The 23,264-nt window shown below is 45.9% G+C and overlaps 1 pseudogene; it reads right to left on the bottom strand.

The window, feature by feature from the left end:
- Positions 1-5,883: 5,883 nt before the first annotated feature.
- LOC124961241 (pyroglutamylated RF-amide peptide receptor-like) overlaps positions 5,884-23,264 on the bottom strand; it is a 44,821-nt pseudogene continuing 27,440 nt past the window's right edge.

Here is a 23,264-nt window from a genome sequence, read left to right as displayed (position 1 = left end):
CAGGTGTGTAAGGAGTTGTGTTAATTGAGACAAATCAATGACAAGAACTGACCCTACACCCTTCAACTGACCACAGGTACCACATCTTCCATAGATTTCCAGGGAAGGAGAAAGAAAAAGAACCTTGTCTTCTTTAATAGGCAATGATACAAAGGATATAATATCTAACCAAGAAAAGAAAATTAACCTGTAAATATTGAGTTCCTCCCAAAACCAACTGTATAGAACCACATCATCATTTAATAGCTCTGTGAATAAGAGATCAGGAGAAAAATGCCTCATGGACTAAGTGCCAGGAACAGTGTCCCCTGTGTCAGTTTCTCCCTTTAAAGTCAGTGGTTTTGCTTTGTAAGTTAAAATAGATACTTATCTATCAATCTATTCATCTATTAATATCTTTAGACATACAGATATATATACAAGAGAAGACCTGAACAATTTGGTGGTTTGTATCAATATTAAAACAATTTTTAGATGGGTTTTAGTTTGGTTTGGGCAAGCAGAAGTTAATTAGATAATGACTCACATTTTCCTCAAAGCCATGTAGTAAGGTTCATGTTTCACTTGCTTTTTTGCTGCTAAGACTAAAGGACCCAGTCAGAATAATTGTACAGGAGGAAAAATTTATTTGGAGGCTTACAGTTTCAGAGGTCTTAGTCCATAGAAGGCTGTCTCCATTTCTCCAGGCTCGACATGAGTCAGAACATCATGGCTGAAGAGTGTGGCAGAGGGAAGCAGCTGAAGTGCTGACAAGAAAGCAGTGAAACGCACTCTCCAGATTAAAAACATATACCCCATAGCCATGCCCTTAATGAACCACTTCCTCCAAACACACTCCACCTGCCTTCAGTTACCACTCAGTTAATCGCAATTAGGGATTAATTCACTGATTGTGTTATGGCTATAAACCAATCATTTTTTCCTCCAAACCTTCTTGAATTGCCTCACATGTGAGCTTTTGGGGGGAAACCATATCTAAATCATAACATTCACCTATTTTTCTAAGATAATTTCAAGTAATTAAATGGAAGTATATTTAAATGCATTTTTATATATAACTTAAAGATAATCAAAAGCAGTATTCAGGATTTCTCAATAAACACTCTACTCTGAAATAGTATATATCAAATGCCATATTTATAAACAAAACATAAATTCTGAACCTAACCACTTTGGGTGATGTAAAAGTCAAAATTCAATTCCCCAGAGCTTAGCTGGTGACAAGAGGGTGATGGTAGCTTCATCACTTTTAGGTGCCAGGGTAGATTTTAAATTATTTCGGGTATGATTCTGAGTTATATTTAATGTTACTTTAAGGTTTATGAGTTATATTTAATAATTTTTTTCTCCGTTCTTCATTTTACAAATTTGGAATGGGAATGGTCAAAAACAGAAGAACCAAGGTCTACTACAAAGTGAAAGATCATGCAAAGGCCTTATTCCTGTTTCTCCTCCATGTCCTTCTCTAAAAATAAGAGAATAATGCCCTAAATATGTCTTAAATTGGAAAAATAAACCTTTGCTTTCATTATTAAATCTACAGTTTTTGCAGTTTCAGAATCACTTGGTTCTAGATCTACTTCTCTCAGGTCCTTTCTTAAAGTTTCTGGTACTTACTTCATACTGTGAGAGACAGAAAGGAAAGGAGACCAGTGATTTGTCTCATATTCATAGGAAGATCACAAAATTTGCCATTCAGACCAGAATATTTTGAAACAGAAAGGAGGCACTTTTAATAATTATACTAGGAGAGTATGCAGCAAATTTCCTCAGACTCCCACCCATTTCCCCATAAACCTTGCTCTCTCTGATCATCTTATGGCAGAGAACCTCACCCTGGGTCAGTAGTACACTTCTTGCTCTTTCAGTGAAGACTGTCTTCCTTCCTAGATTAACCTGGTTTCTTAATGCCCTTCATATGGTGCCCGAGGATGTGATGCAAGCTAGTTTTTGTTTGTGTTGTTTTCATGACTCAGTGGAATTTTTAAGGTTTCCTGAGGAGTGGACTTCGTTTTGGTCTCCTACCTCTAGAGTACTTGTAGAGTGCCAGTCATTGCCATTGATGGAAATAACCTGGAAAGGTTGTTTGTTTTGTGATTAGAAACATAACCTGTCCACTTAGAGTATAAAATCTGTCTACTTTACAAATAGACCAAAGGAAGGAAAAAAATGTCTTTTAGAGATGTTCTGAAAAGTTTTTTTAAAGTGTTTTAGAAATGTCTCCCCTCCATGCTCTCCCAAAATTATGACTATGATTGCTAAAAATAGTGAATTAGTGTATACAATTTATTATTTATTTGTTTATTTATTTACTTATTTATTTATTTTTGGTACTGGTGATTAAATCCAGGGCCTCACACATGCTAGGCAAGTGCTCTATCACTGAGCTACATCCCTAGCTCAGATTTTCATTTTAACTACTAGGTAAGAAGGTACCCCTTCTCCTATCCTGCTTGGAGCATAAGTTAATTTCAGAGTCTTCCAAGAATTACTGAAGTGTCACTGGACTCAATGTCAAACTCCTTGATCAAGAAATAATAGGTTCTAAGTGGGAATTCTTTCTACCTTGGGGAATTTTTATGATTTCATGTGACATAAAAATATAAAATGTTTTATCACATTATATTTATGTTGCATTTCTTTTATCTGGAGGTGATATTTCACATAAAATCACTTGTATCTAGGAAGAAAAATACTTCTACATTATTTTGATAAAGGAATTCTGATCACTAAGCCTGATTCTATAACCTGAACTTAAAATTGAAGATTCTTGTAAGTCCAACAGACTCTCAGGGAATGGATCCTCTTGTTCTGTCTCCCCTATAGCATCCAGGTTTGGGTCTGGTGTACAACAGTCTTCTACACAATGTGCTACTTGCTGACTGCATAGGGTGGGAGGCAGGCTTAGACGCCTATACTCTGCAGCCTTCCTGAGGTCATGGTCATTGCTATTTTGCCTTTGCTTTGGCATACTAGACTTCAGTGCAACCCAGTGCTGGCACTGAAGTCTGTATTGGATCACCTATCACAGTGGGAACTTTTTCTTCACATTATCTTCATCTCAGCTCAAGATCCACAAATACTTCACACATATAAACTCTGAGAGGCTTCTTCTCTGTCTTCTTGAAGATTTTTTTTTCTGTGTAAAAAGAAAGTTTATTCTGGTTGCATGTTTTTGAAGTAGTTCCTAAAACATCTATCTACTGAAATTGGGACTAAAACAGGCACTGGAGAGAGGCCTGGATAAGTGCCTTTCAACAAGTAACATGGTCTTTTCTACTTAGTTCCAAGAAATAACTTCTGGAATAAAAACATCAATCTTAAAAAACATATTTTCTATATCTTATTAGTGTTCTTGGTGAATAGGGATTATTGAGGTCAGTATTTATTGCTCAGAAATGTCATTTAAATAAAAGTAGCAAGTCATAACCTAAAATGTATAGTTTAAATGAAAGTAACAAGACAAAACCTGGTTAGGCAGAAAATAAGAAGGACAGCAACGTGGATGACTTCATCTTCACTGGACTAAGGAATTCTGCTATCAGGATAGCCAGCTGGACAGCAGTGCCCAAGGCCACAGGACTGAGTCAGCTGGGAAGTCGGAGCTGTGCATCACCATGACTGTCCTCTAAATCACAAAGAGGGCACTTGGCAGAGCCAGCTCAGAAGCCACTTGGGCACTGTGCCTATCACCAGACGAGATTGCCTGTCCTCTGGGAGGTAAGTGAACTCACAGGTAAGTTAGAAGGTGTCCCGGGGAACACAGCTGCCATCAGAGAAAGGTGGAAACTCAGTCCATAGTCACCAGGCAAGATAAATGGAATGGGGGACAGAGAACTGAAGTAAGCATGACAAATGTGCTCCTGGGCAGGGAGGGCATCCCACAGCAAGAAAAGAGAATGACAGCTCACAGGCACAGCAGAGCAACTACTGGGCAAGAATGTTGGATTAGGAAACCGCCCGGAAAGTACCAAAGAAGCTTAAGAAAATGAAAAAAACGTAAATGGCCCCTCTGCAGATCTGTCCTCAGATCACTGGGGATAGCGCCAGTTCCCAGCCTGAGCTCTGACGGGGCTCCAGCCCCCAGAGGCTTCCCCTGCCATGGTGCAAAGCACCTCTGCAGGAATCACTGGAGGCTCCTCCAGCACCTGGGAGAAGAAGGTGAGAACCTGGCAATCTGCGTTTAATTGCCCAGAGCTTTGTTAATCCGGTTCTTCCTTCTTATGGCATGCTCGATCAAGATTTTACAAAAGCATACTCTCAGGCTCTGTGAGGGTGCCAATGGCTTTATTTCTAAATTCTCTTTTGCTACCTTACACTACTTGATTTTTCTACTGGAGATTTCTACCTCTTTACTTTAGTCTTGCTCCTCCATTTCTCAGGGTTTTCCAAAATATCTAATATCCTTTAAGAATAGAGAAAAGTGTGTTTGGGGTCAGAGGCTGCAGGTGGCCAGGGACTGGCTGTGGCTCAGGGTGACAGTGTGGAGCCAGTCATCAGGCATGGTCACTCCAACCCCCAAGTACCTGCCAATACTGACACTAACTGGGTCACTCACCCAGATGCCTCCGATCTCTTTACAAAGGAAACAGGTGTGTGCTGGGCGATCTGAGGATTAACACCTTGGGGACAAGGTTCTGTTTCTGGTGTTTGATGGACTAGACCAGGATGGCCAGCTGTTCTCTGGAGACAGGGGAGCTCCCCAGTTCCGCCTCCCCCATCTCCTCCCATCTCCCCATTAGCTGAAAGTAAAAGCTCCCAGCCGATGTTCTGCTGAGGAGCACGTTCTCTGCTCTGGCATGACCTCCTGTTTCCCTCTGATACATAATCACACGATCAACATCCAGTTTTCATCAACACACCCAGAACCCTCATTCCCTCTGACGCCCTCTTCTTCCTCAGCATGCTGGGTTCTGACTGCTCCTCTAAGACCATTCTCACAGGATCCAAAAGGGAAAGGAATACACATGTTTCTGCTCCCTTCGGTAGGAGGAGACTTTCCACACCTGCTTCTGATGCCCCTCAGTGGAATCAGAGAGTGGCTATCCCACCTGCAAGACCCCTCCCCTCAGGGAGGACACCAAGTGCCATTTCTATCTGTTCTTTCCTTCAAATTCCTTCTTTAAGAGTTGCATTTTCTAAGCCAATAGTGATAGATTTTTAAAAAAATGTCTTTTCTGTGAGTAAGTTTTCCTTAGTTAGTGAATTCCTGCAGACAGCAGCAGCAGCCAAGGAGGCTGACCTGGTGAGCAGAAGCCACTGGGGTTGGACCAACTGTTCATTTACTCCTGCTCCACCCCCCATTGTTCATTCTTAATTCCACATTAGCTCATTTATTTCTTTTTAAAAATCAATAAATTACAGAAGGTTGAGGTAGGAGGATTCCAAGTTTGAGGCCATCCCCAGCAACAGCAGGAGTGAGGCTCTAAGAAACTTAGCAAGACTGTTTTTAAATAAAAAATAAAAAGGTCTGAGGATGTGGCTCAGTGGTTAAGTACCTCTGTGTTCATTCCCCAGTGTCAAAAAATTTAAAATGATAATAATCAATAAGTCATATTATTAGTTCTGAAAAACAAAAGTTTGGGTCAGCAGGAGAGGGGGCCTGAGGGCTGAGTCAGTAAAGCTATGACTGCCTTTAAAGCTTATGAGTCACCTGGGTCTTATAAATTTCTTTCCTCTGTTATTTAATTAGTTATTCAACCTTTGCCAAACTTACCTGGTATAGAGAAGAAACAATTTTCTTGATCTGGAGTGGAAGGGGCCTCTCTGCCTGAGTTTCAGAAATATTTGTTGAATAGAGAAGCGCACTGCCTGTCTGTGCTTGCAGCAGGTTCTGTTTCAGTGTGGGAGGACCCATGCTTCCCCAGCAAGTCTATGAACGCTTCATCCAGCAATAGGTCCAATGCCACTGACAGGTAGAAGCCACTTCTCAGCATTATCCAGAGCCTGCCAGCCTTGCAGGTCACTACCTGGAATGGGGTAAGTGAGGATGTAAACCAGAGTCCTGGTGGAGTGACCGGAGAGGATTTGCTCCTGTCCACTAGGTGGCAGGGAGAAGGTCAAGTTCGCTCAGGCCTTCCGAGTGGGGCTGCAGGTCTCACAGCACACGCTGCTGCCCAACCTGTGGTTAGTACTCAGGAAACAAGGCGTGGTGGCTGCCCACTCCCCCAACGCTCTCCTTGGTGGGTGCTCCTGGATTCTCCCCATGGTGTGTGTTGTTTGTTTTTGTTTGTTGTAGTGCTGGGGATCATGGCCAGGGCCTCATGCACACAGGGAGAGTGCTGGGTCACTGAGCCATCCCCCCACCCTTTTACATTTTTTTTCTATTTTTGACTTAGTGCTTCTATTCTTTTTAACATTACATTAGATATACTTAGAAATAAAATGGTCTTTAATAATGCAGTTTTTGCTTGAAGATGTCCCCATTGCTGAAAGACAAAAGTGAACAATTTGTAATAATGATGGAGTGGACCATCCCAAAGATGTAGGCATCCTCGCCATGCGGGGACCGGACAGCACAGCTGTGGCACATTAGCAACAGCTGACAGCTGTGATGGGAAACTGACCCACAGAAGCCTGGGTGGGAGATGGCTGACCTCTCAGTCATGGACAGCAGAGACGTAAGCCCCAGGGCAGGGCGGCCATGAGAGGAAGCATGGGCAGCTCACCTGTGTGCTCTGCACCTGCTCCCTGTGATCCTGGAGGCACGACTTCTATTTGTTACTGATACCAGTGATAATGACACTGCCACTCATGCCAAGATGTTCTGGCCATTGAGCGCTGGAGAGAGCATGTGGTGTCTACCTGGCCCCACTGGACAGTGGACAGCTCTAGCTGCAGATGGGCCACTTGCTCCAGAAGTCCTGCAGCTCCCACACTGGGACCCACCAGAGGCCCCAGGACACACCCTAGTCTACATAGACAGACGACTTAAGACTACAGGGTCTTACAGGTCATCTGAGCCAAGTGACTGTCTTTCTCATGTGCTGCATCCTGCACCATGGGGTCTCTGGGCCATGTGGACTCAGCCACAGGCTGCTGTATCACAGCCAGGTGCCACAACGCACCACACACTTTGGGACACTCTCAAAACCAGCAGCCTCCACTCCACCAGTGGAAGGCGAAAGCTGTGTCCCCTGGAGCAGAGAGAGATGCCCAGACCCCGAGGGCTTGTGACTGGGTTGGTGGTAGGAGTTCAGGGTACAAAGGCTGGTGATGTACGTAAAGGTGCATCCACCCCTGAACACCTCCCCATGGAGACTGCTCTAAATCTTTCCAACCTCATCTCTACCGTCTCTCACTTCCCGGGCACATGTGGTCTTCCAGAGTGGACTCTTCCCCATTATGTTTTCCTTTTTGCTGATCAGATGTAAGTAACATTATATCACAAGTACCCTGGGCTGAGACACCACTCTGTAGTGACCCAGGCAGGCTCAGGTCTTCATCAGGACTGCATCATGAGGGGACAGCAAACAGACCCCCATCAAGACTGTGGGCTCTGCTCTGTTGTCCACCATGTCCTGTGCACCTCTCTGACTCACCTCTGATGGGTTGAGAAGCATCACACCTTCCTGACCAGCAGCTGCACACAGCATGCCTGTGGCCATGGTGACCCACAGACAGGTCCTGCAGTACCACAGGACACCAGGCCACTGCTCAGGTCTGTGATGACCTACTGTCATTGGTGACACCCCACCCAGGTTTATAGAAGTTGGATTAGGGAATCAGGCCATCTGGGTTGGGGACACCTGCCTCAGCACTCACCCTTAGGAGCAGTTGGTCTGTGTTCACCCTGGAGGAAACAGTGGAACCCAAGTCTGGTCAAAGGGGTGGCAGACAGTTTCGGAGGCCTTCCCTGCTGTGGTGGGCCTTACTCTTCAGGTCGGAAGAATAATTTGCATGTAAGAATTTCATCTTTTAAAGTATAAAACTCAGTGAATTTTGACAAATATCTCAAGTGAGCATCATCAGAATCAAAATTTCATTTCTATGATCCAAAATAGTCTGTCACACTGCTTGTTTTCAGTTGTCTGAACTTAGCCAGTTCCTAGCAACCACCTGCCTGTTTTCTGCCCTGGACCTTTGTGCTCTCTGGAATTTCATGGAAATGCCATCATGGAGTATATAGTCTTTCATGTGGGGCTTCTCTCACTTGGTACCATGCTTTGGAAATTATGTCACATATATCAAGCAAAATTAGCTAACTCTTCATTGTTGCTGAGAATCATGCAGTCTGGTAGCTTTATCATAATTTGTCTATCCATTCATCAACTGATAAACACTTGGTTTGGCTCCAGTTATTTTTTTATTATGAATTAAACTGCAATGAACACTTTTGTCCAGATTTTTTTATGGCTATATGTTTTAATGGCTCTTGGAAGAATATCCAGGGGTGAATTCCTGGGCTGCAGAATAAATGCACCTATTTCCCAGGTGACTGTGCCGTCTCCTATCCCCAACAGCCCCACATGATAAATCTGGTTACTCAGCACTGCCAATGCTTTTTACTCTGGTGGTTCAGCACTAGTGTCTTACTGTCACATCAGCTCCTAGATATCTGATGACTACAGACATTGAGCATGCTTTCATATGCTTATTGGAGATTCATGTGCCTTTTTAGGTGGAGTGCTTGATCAAATAGTTTGCTGGTGTTCTTACCAAGTTGTACGGGTTTTTCACAAACAATGGAGATGTGCTCTTCACCACATAGATTTGTGCACATTTCCTCATACTCTGTGACTCATCTTTCATTTTCGAAGCAGTGCCTTTCAAACAGCAGAAGTCATGAAGTTTGACAAATTTTATTCTATCACTTATTTCCCTTATGTTTTCTGCATTTTTTGCCCAATTGATCCAGGGTACAAGAACTTTCCTATGCATCTCATAGATTTCTCTCTTATGTTTAAATCTATGGTGCATAATGAGTTAGTTTTTGTGTATATCAAAAACTATAGATCAAGGTCCCACTTTTGGTAGTTGGATATTGAACAGTTCTGGGACATTTGTTTGAAAGGTTTAACTCTCCACTGAATTGTGTTGCCCCCTTGACCAGGGCAATCTGAACACATTCGTGCATCTGTCTTATCTGATATTGCATGCTTTTGTATTTGCTGAATACCTGCCCTCAGGCCACTGCCCTATTCTCCTGGTGGCTGTGATTTATGATAAGACCTTGAGGGAGGCAGTGAAGGTCTGCCACTGAGTTCTTCTTTTTAAAATTGTTCTGGTACTAGGGTTGGTCCTTAACAAAAATAGGATGCACAGCACTGCCGTCCAGACCCTCCCCAGGCTGCAGGAGCAGGACATGCTCTGGGTGGGAGGAGAAAAATATTCACCACCCTGTGGCACTGATTTAAAACCAAAAACAGGCTCACAGGTTTTAGCTGTGAACAGACCTTTCTCCTGCCTTCCCAGATGTCTCACCCTGTCGATACATGAGTTTTCTGTACCCCAACTCTTCTTCCTGGATCCCAGGAAGCCTTTAAGTTTTCACTCCAGGCACCAAATAAAGGAAAACCAGGTGGGGGACATGAGTGAGGTCTGCAGAAGAGAATCTGGTGGGAAAAGTGGGCTGGGCAAAGTCAGGGCTGAAAGATGGTGCTGGGAGGTCAGACACGAGGGAGAGGGCGGTCACCGGGCAGTCTTCAGGGGCCCTCCCCAAACCACGCCACCCACCATCCTCCCCACTCAGCCTCCAGATGGGCCCATAGCTTTGGCCAACAGAAGGACACCCTCTGTCACGGGCTCCCCTGTGCTCCTTCTGCACTTTCTAACAGAGCAGGGGATGCTGTGTATAAAAGGAGCTTCCTGGGATGTGCAGAGATTCTACAGTAAACATTCATCAGTACCTAGTATCTGCATGTTCCTAGACCAAGCTCTGCAAGGCTTAAGTATTTCAGAAAACCAAAAATTAAGTAATCAACAGCCATTTATGGGTCATTTTTCTCCATCCTCTCTGGAACGTGTGTACCCTGTTTAGATTGTCAGACAAATACTTCCTGGTTAAGTAAGGAAAGCCCACATCAGTGAGTCTGATACACTTTTAATGGCCAATGTTTAACAACTGTGTGTTGTCACAGGGCAACTGGACACAGCAGGTAAATTACAAGATGACCCATCTCCACCTGAGCTGAGCCCTCTACCCCATCTCTGCTCTAGTTTTTATGGTTCCTTGGCATTTTCCTATGGCCACACACTTCATCATTGTCAATCACACAAGCTTCAACATCTAAAGTTAACGGTAACTTAAGGGTTTGAATGGCCTGGGTTCTTTGGTTCCCAAGTCTTAAAGCTTAAATCCTAAAAGGTCCTGAGAGTTGCTGGACTTCTCTTCCTTCCTGTTACCTCACTGGATGAGTGAGTGCTGGAAAACTGGGGGCATAAAAGTCACCTTGACCAAGAGACTGTTAGGGCTCTGGGAATCTCAGATTTAGAGGAGAAACAACGGGGCAGTACAGTGGCCTTGGGGTCCCTCACAGTCAGGAGTTGGAAGACTGGAGAGAGTGGGATTTGGTTCAAGGAGGTTGAGGGAGGAACACCAGTGGGGACTCCATTTCCCCCCTGAGCCAGCTCTGGGGCTCAGCCTTGGGCACAGCAAAATGTCATGGGTACGGTGTGGACCCTCCCTCATGTAGGAAGAGTCTCCCATTCTGCTAGTAAAAATAAGGGGCTAAAAATATTATTGGAGACTGATAGAGGGGTCTCAGTACTTCACAGTCCATCAACAAATGGCACCTCCAACTCTTCTTGGGATCCGAGGCACCAGTTATAGAATAGGCACAGGGAAGTTGTGCAGGGCCGGGCAGACTTCAGAGGGACCAGGACAGAAGAGGAGCTGGGGGAGCAGCCGGGACAAGGCTGTGGAGCTAAGGTGCTCAGAAGACAGGGGCCCTTCCACCCTGGCCACATTGTGGCCCCAGGGACTGCAGTAGAGCAGGCCTGCCGGCCATTCAGGCGGGACAAAGGCAGACAGAGAGCTCAGAGTAGGCACTCCAGAGCTACACAAAGCTGCCACACAGGCGTCTGCCCCTGGGCCTCGCTGCTTACCATCTTCTTTGACTTCATGGCACAGACTTTGTGAGCAAAAGACCACATCCCCTGAAGCCACCAGGGCACTAAAAATTCCAGCCCGGCCTTCAGCCATTAACCTAACAGGAAGAAGACACAGCTTCATGTTTTCATTCAATTCAGTAATTCACAGAAAGTCACACTATTGACTGCACAGGGGAAAACTGCTAGCCAAGAACAAAGATTTCTGTACAAGACAGTTAAAATACCACTTTAATGATCAACAAGGATGGTTTAATACTTCTCCTAACTTCTATCTTCATGTGTGATGCAAGATTAAACTGGAAAAAAATATCTATTTTCTTCTTGTCATTGTTTTAAAAATAAAGTCTCTGACCTTGGCTCAACATGATCTTCAATTACAGCCTGAATGATGACCCTGGAGCTGCGCCAGTTAACACCCACTGCCTGGGGCAGGGCTCTCTAAGCATTCCCAGCTGAAGAGGAGGAGCGGGTGCTTGAGGTTCCTGGGGCCCCGTGGTGGCTCCCACAGCTTGATCTCGATGTTGCCATCACTGAAGGCTTCCACCTTGGTCTCCTCTACCAGGTTCTGTCTCCCAGACAGCTTTGCCTTCTTCTGCATCATCGTAATCCCCAAGTGTCCAGGCTGCCACACTGGGGAGAAGTGTTATTTTACTAGGCAATAGCAAAAGGCAGACAAAAGAATTTTTTTGAAGTTCTCATTCATAAATGCGTAAATGATGGAATTGCAGATGGAGTTGGAAAAGCCGATGATTTGCATGATAGCAAAGACCATCCTGATGGTGATGTCATCGTACTCCTTTTTGAAGTTACCTGGAATAAAGCAATACTTTAGAATGCTTGTTTGTTTCATCAAGAATTAAACAGACTGCGGCTCATGCCCTGTCTTCACCACAAACTTACATTTACACAGTGGGTAGAGGCCTGGAAACTCTCAAGACCACTTGGGAAGACACCTGGCATCTGAATAAATGACAGGGCCACGTTCTTAGGAAACTTAGCCCTGCATGTATAGCCTGTGCCCACACATGGACTGTCCTTCAACCCAAGGCTCTAGGTGTCCTGCCAGCTAGAAGCAACAGTCACCTGTGAATGTTTGCTAGTGTTCCCAGATCAGGATTTTACCAAGACCCCCGCTGGGTCCCGCGTCAACAGGTAGAATTCACTGAGAGACTGACTAAAATCCTCAGCCTCACGACACTATGCTGGGAAGGCTGGTCCTAAATAAAGAAGGTCTGTGAGGTGCCAGCCTCTATCAGGTTACCAGGAAGAAGAGCAGTGGTCACGGGGGAGAAGAGTCACAAAGCTTCTCTTTGTCTTCATGATTATGACAACTTGGTCACAGTTGTGACTACTTGCCTCCCACACATTGATTGGCGGTCCTCAGCCTGAAGGAACGGCATTCTGTAATTGGCATGTGATTATTCAAGTGGGAAGAACAAATCCCACAGACTCCTCTCCCATCAGCAGCCCACGAACGAGATGCCCTCACCTGGCAAGGACACTCACTGTACTCATTCATCATGTGGATGACATGGAATGGCACCCAGCACACAGCGAAGAGGGCCACTACCATTGCCATCATGATGACCACTCGCTTCTTCCTCCTAGACCCACAGGGAGACACTGGTTGGTCACCCTGCCCTGGCAAGGTGTCCCCAGTGGCATCCATCAAGGGTGTGCTCACTGCAAGCTGGTGCTCGACAGGTGACTGGCAAGAGTCTGCCACATGCCTTCCCGTCAGACCACTGCACAGGTGCAGCCAGAGGCACAGAGAAGCTGAGGTCCTTTTGCCAAGTCCAAGGGCCAACGGAGGGGTGCTTTGGATTTGAATTTAGGTCGTCAAACTTCAGCGGCCATTCTCTTGCTCACTGCGTGTGAAAGACCATTCACACCCTTAACAGTAAAATGTTAATGTCTATGAAATGTGTGAGCCCCAAGGACGGAACAAAAACGCAGCCCGTTATTAAGTCCGAGGAACGAGTTCTTTATACAGGTGGGCACCAGGGGGCACTGCACACTCGGACTGATGGAAGCCCATGGACTTGCTTGACCTCTCCATACTGGGCATTGCTTAGCATTCTAGGAGTCATGAAATACAGACTGTAAAATAAAACACGTGGACTGCCAGTGTCATAGCAGTAAGTAGTGTTTTAAAATGCTATTAGTGAATCAGATCAGAAAGTACAGCCTTGATATAAATAAAATATCAATAATACTAATTTTTAAAAAAACATGCTCCAAATATCATGCTAAGTAAAATTAGTCAATCACAAAAACCAAATGCCAAATGGTTTCTCTGACATGTGGGTGTTGATACATAATTGGGGAGTGGCAAGGGAAAAATGGAGGAACTTTGGATTGAGCAGAGGGGAGAGAGCAGGGAGGGGAGGGAGCGTGGGGTGGGAAAGATGGTGGCATGAGATGACATCATTACCCTACATACATGTATGATTACACCATGGTGTGACTACCTCATGCACAACCAGAGAAAGGAAAAGCTGTGTTCCTTTTGTGTACAATGAGTTGACATGCATTCTGCTGTCATGTATAACTAACTAGAACAAACAAAGATAATAAAATACAGTACTCCAATTTGGAAGGATTTTCACACATGCTATTGCATGTATTTGAGTGACATCCTTGGTGGGGAGAAGAATGGAGGTATCAGACCCCTCTGACTATGAGGAAAGCAGGCGCCTCTCTCCAGGGTGCCGGCCTACATCATGGCTGGCCAGCCTCTGAGAGAGCCCCAGGGGACCACAGGTCCTGGCACCAGCCCTCAGCTCCCACCAAACCATCTTCACACACAGATAACATTGTAACCATGTTCCCAGTGCCAAGGAAGTTTCTATCTATAGCCAGAGCTTCTGTTCTGATCTCAGAGTTGGTGACCTCGCTCTTCCTGCCTCACACGCCATCTCATAAAACCTCAGACTTTATAGTCCAGCCATGCTCTACCTTTGAACAAAGAATGATGCTTTGACTAAATTGCCGAGGGCTCTGGATCCCTGGCGAATGCCCCACCCGCAGCATAACTGAGTGAGAGCACTTGGAGAGAGAAGAGCATTTCGTGGGACCGATATGGTGATCTTGGACATTTCCTTCCGGTGAATGATCCAGAGCACAGAGAAGTCCCCCACCCTCTTCTTGACCTGGAGCATGTAGCCATCTTGCCGTAGAGGACCAGCATGAGGAGCAGCAGCAGCAAGAAGAGCGAGACCAGGATGAAGGTGGTGTAGGCCCTCTGGTGCACCAGACTGGCCCACTCTTGCAGGAAACACACATGCTCTTGGTCATATAGGAAGTCATACTTGACCTTTACAAGAACACAGAGGGTCAGGAGGGCCAGTAGGCAGCAGCCCCAGGGCTGAAGCTGCCAAGCTCGGCTCCTCAGACTCGTTGCTGGGTATCTCCCTGAGAATCGCCTCACCCACTGCTATTTGGTTATAAAGTAGTTTCCCACACAATTGCTCAAGATCTTCAGACTTTTGTGCTTTTATTTTCATTTTTTATCTTTCTCAACTCTTGTTTCCATGGTCCACAAGCTTTCAGTTGGCTGAAAAAGCACAATTAATGAAGTATAGGTTGAAGACATTCTGTGTGAGAGGCCAGCAAGCTCAATATTCACTGAGGTAATTAATTGACCTTTTCTTTCTCAGTTGCTGAGGAACCAGGTCTGGGAAGTTCTCAGACTTCTTCCTAGCAAGAGGTTCTTAAAGCCACGATATTTACTACAGTTTATAGTGGAATGAGTGGGTTGCTTGGAAAGGTATCAAAGGCCAATGGATGGATTCTGGGATAGAAGAGAAATTGGATTCAGACTTCCGTTAGATTGTACTTACTTGCTGATGTGTTCTTATGGTTTCTGGAGGACTCGACTTGTATGTTCAAAAATATTATTGGCAACCATGACAACAACACATGGTTACTAAAGGGCTGATTTCCAGGACACACTAAGCATTTGGAACACATCTGAATGTCATGTCTGTGTGACAGGAATAGCAATGAGGGAATTTATCCAAACTACCAAAACACTTCAATCATGCTGGAGGGCTCCTGATGAATACTTAGGTATCAGCCATATTCTGTCTACATTCCCATCAAATTCTATCACAAATCTTCAACATCAGTTGAAAAGGTAACAAAACTCAAGTTCTGATCCAGGTGTTGAAGAAATACAATGAGGAACAGTAACATAGTGGGAAAAAAATTCTAAGCCTCAACCTCCCTGGGTATAGGAGGACAAAAGGAAACATTCTGACTGCAGGTGAGCAGGCCCTACAAAGTCACGGGGGCCTGTCCCAACATCCCACAGCTGCTTTTGAGACTAGTGGCATCCACACAGGGTCCTGCAGTGCTGGGAATAGGCCCAGACTTTCCAACAGCACACTTGGATGCACTTAGGAAACCAGAATCAGATCACCTAGCTGGCCCTGGGAAGGGACATGCTGGCCCCACACTCCCACCTCCTCTTTCATAATTGCCCTTCTCCCACCTGGTAACGCACCCTCTCCCACCCTACCCACATCTACTATGGAGCACCAGGGAAAGAGTTCCAGTGGCAGCCATCGGCAAAGTCCCAGACCAGGCAGCCTAGCCCTGGGCACTATTCTCTGATCTAGAAAACAAATAAGTGTAACTTTAGAAACCAGCATGCTCTTTCTAAATACCCCACACCTCTGTCATGCGTTTGTTGAGAGGAGTCACCTTAACGACAGGCTCTTAGCAAAGAAGAAAAAGGATATGAATTACCAAGCAGCATCTCAACCTGCGAATTTTAACAAGTCAAAGGCCCCTCTTTGATTTGGGGTAAATAAAACTCTGTTTTTTTCTTTTACTGGGTGAGTCATTATAAAACAGCACATTCCTCTGGTTTCCAAGAAGTTGAGACTCAGGCTATAATCTGGGGTTTTTAGAGGAGATACTTGAACTGGCGCTACCAGCAGAAAGTCCTCATGACTCAGTGATCCCAGGTGGTTCAGGGCTCTTGGACCTGTCTCCTCAGTCCATACCTCAGTCCATATCTATTCTATTCTAGTCAGCGCAGCTGCCATGTGTCTGGCCATTTTTCCCGATCTGTAGCAAATCTGGAGGAACTGAGTCTCCTGGCCTTGGTTCACTGCCAACCCTCCTGGGCTCCTCGACCAGCCCTGGACGGTTGGCACAGGGAGAGAGGGACAGGCTCATATAACCCATGACCACTTCTGGGCTGAAAGCCTGGGAGGCTCCCCAGATGTGACTTGGGGGACAGAGTCAGCTAGAAGGAGGCAAAAGGCCAGGGACCCAGGAGTGACTGAGGAGGCTGGTTCATGAGGCCATCTCTGGGAAGATGTTGGATGCAGGGTCAGGTGGCACTGGGGGTCTGCTTGACTGCTGAGCTGGTCTGCTATATTGGCCTACTGTGTGTTAGACCAATCACTCCTCCTTCCATCTAGTCACTCTGCCTCCAGGCATCCCTTTCCTCACCCACCTCCCGACCCACACTGTCTCACACACTTCAATGCCAGGAGGTTGTCAATTATCCAAAGCCCAGAGATCTTTAAATTCTTTGCAGGAAAGATGTGACATGCATTTGAAGATAACTGAAACTGATGAATTTCTCCCTGTTGATTTACCTGTTCATTTCCAACTATTTAAAGTAAGTTTAGATTGGAAAGCCCTCAGGAATTCTTCTGTAATTCCACAATTCAATGCTAGCTAAATGCTCATTAGTGGAAATAAATGTTTGCTGATGCCTTTCACATGATATATTAATAAAAAATGCTCTTTCTGATGACCACTCTGTGGCCTGATATGCCTCTGTTGGTTTAGCAGCAATAGATCCCTCAGTGTCTGAGTTCTCAGCTATCCATTACAGAGCAGGAAAGGTCTCCTGTGTTACTGTGTCAGGTGACTGGACGCACTTCAGATGTGCCACTTGGCATGTGGCACATTCACCAGTGTGGCTAAACAAGCAGCCAGAACAAGATGAAGGTCCAGCGATGCCTGGGGCACAGGAGCAACATGGGGAGCCTATCTGGCCAGGCATCCAGGAGCCACTTTGCTCTCAGGCAGAGTGGCCTCCTGGGGTGCGCTCACCCCTAGGTGCACCCCTGGGTAGCACTCCTGGGCAGCACCCCTAGGCAGCACTCCAGTCCTCTGCTTTTCTGACCACACATTCCCTGCCGCCTCAGGACCTGCCCAGCTCAGAGCCAGTCACCTTGGGCAGACAGTTCCTGGTCCTGCAGGTTAAGACCAAGGCTGCTGGCAGGTTTCCAGAGGAGCTTGCTGAGGAGGTACGTCCTGAAGAAGTTGGTGCTGGGACAGGCCTAAGCAGCGATGGGTGGGCTAGAAGCAAACAGGGGCAGTCTGAACTCCTCTAATGACACCCAGTGCTAGCAGGCTCAGGGATGCACATGTCAGGGCATGCATGAGGTCCTCCCTGAGACTCACCTAGCATTGTGAGAGCCCTCTGGTTGGTGTACTGACACTTCATTTTAAAAGGGTGGACAAGGCCCTGGTGCCTTTCCACAGAAATGCAGGTCATGGAGAGGATCTCCATCACCATGGTGGTGGACTGGGCAAATGGCAGCAACTTGCAGATGAAGGCATCTGCAGGAGGGAAACAGGACAAGTCATCAGAAAGCAAGGTCTTCCTGCTGCAGGTGGGTGCACAAGTCTCGGACTGAGGACCCCATCACTACAGCAAAACACAGACACAGCAGGGGAATGGCGCCTTGACTTCTGCTTTCTCTCTGACTGGACTCTTAGTTCCTAAATGCCACATAATTATGTACAATACTGCAATGGTGGGGGACAAATAGATATCTAGTCATTGATAACAGGTAGGAAACAATCAACAGGACCATCATGTGGTACAGCCAGCGTGAAGTGGTCTCCTGGGGTCTAAACTGCACAAGAATCTTAGATTCTTCTTCCTTCTTGGTTCCCTGTCAAATCATCACAAAGGCACAATTCTCACTGAACACTCCTAACATCACCTTTGATTTCTTCTCTTTGACTCCTGTCCAAAACTCTATATGGAGATGGTGCCATGCATTTTTAGTTGATTTTACTTTCTCTAATGCAAAGTTTCAAGCTGGTGGCAGCCAGGCCATCTATGGCCCACAATCAAGCTTCGTTTGTTTCAGATGATATATTTTTAAAATTTATTCTAACTACATCTGAGATCCCATGTCATCTTAATCCTTAAAAAATCTTATAAAATATATCAACATCTCTTTGGAATTTAGTTTTAAAATGATATACAATGTTTGATTGTATCCATTGATTTTCCTCATTTTATTTGATTGTTTTTTTTAAAAAGATTTATATGGATAAAGAGTGTAAATGTAAAAAAAAAAAAAAAAATCTGAGTTCATTGCCAGTCCTTTAAATGATTATATGACCTGTCTGACCCCCTTCATAATTTGGGTTTGTGAGCTCTGGTCTAGCATCTCTACTCGTGAATCCATCCTGCTCCCTGCCACCCAACTATCAGAGAACCAGAAGCTCTGAGCATGTGAAGACTTGAAACAGATCGTGGAGGTCATGCAGTCCAGGCTCGCACCAAAGGCAGAAAGAAATGTGTTCATCTTGTCTCACAAGTGCTGGGCCAGGCTTAGCTTAGGTCCCTGCAGAGAAGGCCTCCATGTGGCTGCTTCTCCCAGGAATAACTCCCTCACATGACTCACTGGAGTCTGCTCACATGTCACTGTGATGGATGATTTTAGGTGTCAGGTCGACTGGACTAAGGAATACCAAAACAGCTGGCAGAACACTTTCTTTTTGTGTCTAAGGATATTTCTGGAAGAAACTAGCCTTTCGATTGAGAGGCAGAGTAAAGAGCTCCGTCTTCACCTCTGTGTTGGGTGGTGTCCAGCCTGTGGAGGGTGCAGATAGAAAGAGAGTGCAGGGAGAGTGACCTGCCTTCTACTTCCCTGGGACATGAATCTTCTCCTGACCTTGAAGGTCAACAGCCCTGGCTCTCAGCCTTCAGGCATGGACTGGAACTATGCTCCTGACTTTCCTGGGCCTCCAGCTTGCAGATGGCAGGTTGCAGGGCTTCTCAGTCAATCCCTCAACATGATTCTTTCTAACATCTCTCCATTCTGCTTCTCTGACTGACCCGGTCACCTTCCCACTGAGGCCTAGATGCTCTAATGACCCTGTTTCAAGCAGCCTCTCTTGTTCCATTCCCATACCCTCTGGCTTCTCATCTTATTTTTGTCCCATACCTCTTTCACCTTCTGACCTACCAACACAGACAGCTGTAACAGATACACACATAATTACTGATTTGTTGCTATTATTTATTGACAGTCTCCCTGCCCCTACTAGAATATAAACATCCCAAGAAACTTTTGTCTATTTTCTTCACTGATGTATTCTCAACATTTAGAATGGCACAAAGTAGACCCTCAATAAATATTCATTGAATTGAAAAAATGAATCACCAGGAAGCCCTTAACCTCCAAAGGCATCCCATTCATCCCATTGAAGAGGCTGTAGTTGGAAAAGGTGCTTTTCAATTTCAATCTCTTTTGAGTTTTGCATTCAGAGAATCTCAGAACTGGACAACTAATTTTCCCAAATGTGTATATAAAAAGTGCTTTCTCACCACTCCTGAGCCTAGGCTTCCCTAATGTCCCTCGGTCTTCCTCATCCAACACACACTTGAGACCTCTGTGCTTGCTAGACCATGTGACAGGAGCCCCCTGTGCTGAGGATGCAGACAGGCCAAGCCAGAAGCCTCCTGGCCTGTGAGCCTCCTCTGAAAGTTCACACCAGCCTTTGCAAACAGTGGGCTTCTGTGGACCCTGAAATCAACCCGAGATGACTTTGGTAATCCCAGATGCCCTCACCTCATCTCCTAGGACTACAGGGAACTGGGGACTTAGAGTCACTCCATCCCCTTAGGACTCTAAAGAACAACCCAAGAGCCAACCTCTGGCACACCCAGTCCCTGCCCCAGTCTTCCAAATCCTAACCCTGCTCCAAGTGAAGGCCCTTCCTTGTTCAGAAGCCACTTTAGATGCCAAGTGCAGAAATGACTTCCAGGGGTAACCCCTTTCTCTGTCCGAATACTTACACCATGAGTAAGTTAGCTCACCTCAAATCCTGTTTTGGATGTTGTTGTGGTTTGGATCTGGATTGTCCCCCAAAGGCTCATGTGCTGAAAGCTAGTCCCTAACACATCGATGTTCAGAGGTGGGACTTTGGGGACATGACTGGATCATCAGGGCTTCATCCAGTGATGGAGTCACAACCACATGGACTATTGCAATGGTGGAAACTGTGCAAGGTGGAACTGGGAGGAAGGAGGCTCTGTGGTGTGCCCTGGAAAGGTGTGCATCGGCCCTGGCCCTTCCCCCCACCCCCTGTGCTTGCTGGCTGCTAGGAAGGGAGCAGCTTCACTCTGCCATGCCTTTCTGACATGATGTTTCTGGGCCTATGATTAGACCCAGAAATAATAGAGTCAAGAGACCATGAACTGAAGCCTCAGAGACTGTGAACCAAAAGAAATCTTTTCTCCTTTAAGTTGATTCTCTCAGGTATTTTAACACAGCAACAGAAAGCTCACACAAATGTAATGCTTGAACAAATTAATATGTGAATAACTGTAAATCCTATTTCTTGTAGGTTTTTCCCCACTATTTCTGAAAGCTTGATTGGATTTCTCAATTTTTTGACCAAATTGTTCATAAAAATGTTGACCAGTTCAAGGATAAGGGAATGCCAGATGGAACTTTTCATGAAATGAACACATGGGCACTTTAGTATATTTTAGGGATAACCAAACAAGCAGATAAGAATTGTGTTGCAGAGTTCACTGTAGTGTTATCTCATCACAAACATTTTCATTTTTGTCCATAATGATAACATGGGATACATGTCAATTGATTTCTCAGTATCAGGATATACTCTGATTCCTGACTGATCTGTTGGCCACACTGAGACTCAATTTCATCATTTATAAAAAGAGGTCAGAGAAACCCTCCTGCCATAAGCCAATGCATGTTGTTAAAAGGCCTGAGTGCTCGGTACAGAACATGCTCTTTAGTAAATGGCAGTTCTCTCATCAGGCAGCCCAATTAAAAGAACTGAGGTCAATTTGAACTCTTGGGACTAATGGATTATTTGTTGCTAAATGGACGATTAAAAGACATCTAATTTAAAAACTTATCTTCTAGATAAAAGACACTGTGGTTCAAAGGGGTTAAACAATGTGCTCATGTCTACAGGCTACTTGTGGAAAGAGCGAGGGTATGAACCCAGCTGCCTGACTCCAACCATCACATCACATCACCCTCATCTGTCTTGATGTGGCTGCACTAAGTGTCAGTCTCCTTGTCTGTGTGCTCACAGATCCTCTGCTCAAGAGCCCACTCGAGCACTGCACACCACACCAAAGTTCAGGGATCTGTCATGTTACCCTTCTCATGGATCCCGATGGAACAGGCTCAACACCTGACACCCTCAAACCACTTTCTGAAAGGCCCCTGACGGGGGCTGCCTGACCACATCTACAAGTCTCTGTGATGTGCGGCCCCTGGTCTGTCTGGGATACAGGTCTGCACTCTGGCGACCACAGGCATGTGCTTCTGTGACCTGCCCTCTTCTCTTGGGTGTTTGTTTCCTTCAGCTCTAACTGGGAGTCCATCTCAGCCCCTGCCCTGCAGCAAGCCTCCACACCACCCTCCCTTTCCCATCAGTTCCTGTTGTGGTCACTTCTCTGTTGTCATCTCTTCTGTCAGCCAGCTCCACGCCTTAGCAGTCCCAGGGCAAATTGGACAGGTCTAAGCTATTTTGTAACAAGAAGTCCCTGGTGACATTTCCTCTCAAAATCAGCCACTTGAACTGCTATTGCCTAGATCATTCCACAGAGCACTGGTTCTCAGGATGCCCATCCATGCTTTTCCCCACAGGTCTCCTGATGATGACAGCAGAGCAGTTTCTTAACCAGGCCTTGCAGGCATTTCCACGTAGTTTGGTGATCCCGCATCCACCTGCATTTCCCTGCTGGCAACAACTTCCTTCTAGAGTATCAGTGCTCTCTGGTGGGCAGGCTGTGTCAGGAGACCCTACTGAGGAAGAGAAGAGAGACAGGCAAGACGCTTTGGTGTCCCAGTGCAGGAGTGGAGGCTTGAGAAGGGAGGTTCTTGCTCACCAGGTATCTGCTTCCACTGCTGCTGCCCAGGGAGCCTGGTCCCCACCTGTGGAAGTTCATGCCCAAGCTTCAGCCTGATGCCCTGGACCCACAGCTCCTCCAGCGCCTTTCCTGAAATGACTTCATACCAGCTGCTGCTTGTGACCAAGTAAACTTTGACATTCTTTCCTAATGTCTCTTTCTTTGGGAGGTACTTTTCCTACAGCAGTGCCCCGTGACTGGTATTCCTGTGTTCTGCTGCCTCTAAGGTAAGACAGCCCTGAGCCTCCCATGCAGGCTGCCCATGCTGCTTTCCTATCTGCTACGTCTGCCTATTGGTGGGAAACCTCCATTATTTGCCTGGCTGACTAGGTCAGGAAGCCATGCTGTGGTTCAGTACTAGTCACCTGCCAATCCAGCCCAGACTCACTCTGCTCTTCTCCCCAATATGAAACTTCACCCTTGGTGGGAAAGGGTGCAGGGTCACCACCTGCTTGCCACACCCCTGCCACAGAGAGGGCAGATCTGTGATCCAGGGAAAAACGAGACAACATGCCTGAAAACGGAAACAGCTGGGACAGTGTCCATGTCCACTGTGGCCTGACAGTGACTTTAAAAAGGATCCAAGTGGAAGGAACGGGGTTTTGAAAAGAGAGCATTCACTCATAGAAAAGATCTTAACAAATGTCTTATTAGTTTAGAAAATGACGTAATGAACTATAATGGCATGAAAGTAACTGAGGAGCATAAGTTCTCTGCTTGTGACGAATCTGTTCCAAGGTGGGAGAAAAACCACATTAGTGGGCATGTTCAGTTTTACAAAAGAAAGTCTGTCTCATACAGCCACGCTAAAGCATGGTCCCACAGGCCACAGCAGCTGCATGCCATCGCCCTAATTTCCTACACCAAATTGTGTCCAGAGGATCCACATGCCTGTCCCCATACAGCCTGCAAGTTTCTAGCTTTGCCCAGTGTGGCTTTTGGGCAGGGCTTGATGGGCCCCTGGCCACTTTCATACCTCAGCTGTGTCCTACAGGAGAGTGGGATAGAAATTTAAAGTGGCCCAGGTCAGAACTGCCAGACG

Source organism: Sciurus carolinensis, chromosome 12 (genome assembly GCF_902686445.1).
Source record: "Sciurus carolinensis chromosome 12, mSciCar1.2, whole genome shotgun sequence".
In the NCBI taxonomy this organism is placed as follows: Eukaryota; Metazoa; Chordata; class Mammalia; order Rodentia; family Sciuridae; genus Sciurus; species Sciurus carolinensis.
The sequence above is the reverse complement of the archived record's forward strand: the minus strand, read 5'-3'. Positions and strand labels throughout refer to the sequence as shown.